The sequence below is a fragment of the Planococcus citri genome, chromosome 4, assembly GCF_950023065.1.
Source record: "Planococcus citri chromosome 4, ihPlaCitr1.1, whole genome shotgun sequence".
In the NCBI taxonomy this organism is placed as follows: domain Eukaryota; kingdom Metazoa; phylum Arthropoda; class Insecta; order Hemiptera; family Pseudococcidae; genus Planococcus; species Planococcus citri.
The window spans coordinates 63334936-63335728 of NC_088680.1; the positions used below are offsets into that span (position 1 = coordinate 63334936).

Genomic DNA, 793 nt, shown 5'->3' on the forward strand with positions numbered 1-793 from the left:
AATCGAAAAACGCACTTTAGCACTTGAAATTTTGACAGGTGATAAATGTTTGTATGATCTTTCGATCTACCTCTGTAAAGTTTGAAAAAGTTCTTGCAAGTCCTATATTAAAACGCAAAATCTGCGATTTCGGCTGACCTGTCAATCAAAATGGCCGCCATTTTGTAAGTAAGGCGAAATTTTTTTTTGGCAAGTTTGCTTTTAAATGTTCCTTAGGATGTCCCCTTTAAGAAAAAAGTTGTCTCGGAGGATCGGCGGGGGGGGGGGGGGGGTGCAATTACTCCTATTGTCATATGCCGGACCATACCTAATTGAACAGATCTAAATCTAAGTAATTGGATCAGAGGGAATATCTGGAACTGATCAGATCTACTTATTTTGGCATGATCAGATTCAGATCCATTCAGATAATTAAATATCTTCCATGATAAAATTGAAACAAACAAAAAAAATTTTCCGGTACCGGGAATCGAACCCGGGCCTCCTGGGTGAGAACCAGGGATCCTAACCACTAGACCATACCGGATGTTCTATGATAACTGATCATGTCTAAACAGAACTGATCCGATCCACACTGTTATCTGACGAGGTCTGATCAGATATCTGCAGATCAGACCTGATCAGCAGATCTAATAATCTCCTACAACGGTGACACTAAAACATTCGTGAAATGTTGCAAATGTTGCCCTAAATACATCATATGAACGAAATGGCTTGAAATTATCATGAACTCAGCCGGCTGAAAATTGAAGAAAACAAATGTACCTACCTATGATGAAAGTTGTGTGAAATA

General features: G+C 39.1%; 1 non-coding gene across 1 annotated transcript; it reads right to left on the minus strand.

The window, feature by feature from the left end:
• Positions 1–454: 454 nt before the first annotated feature.
• Positions 455–526, minus strand: TRNAE-CUC (transfer RNA glutamic acid (anticodon CUC)). Its single transcript has one exon. It is a non-coding gene; the product is annotated as a tRNA-Glu (tRNA).
• Between the last annotated feature and the right edge of the window lie 267 nt (positions 527–793).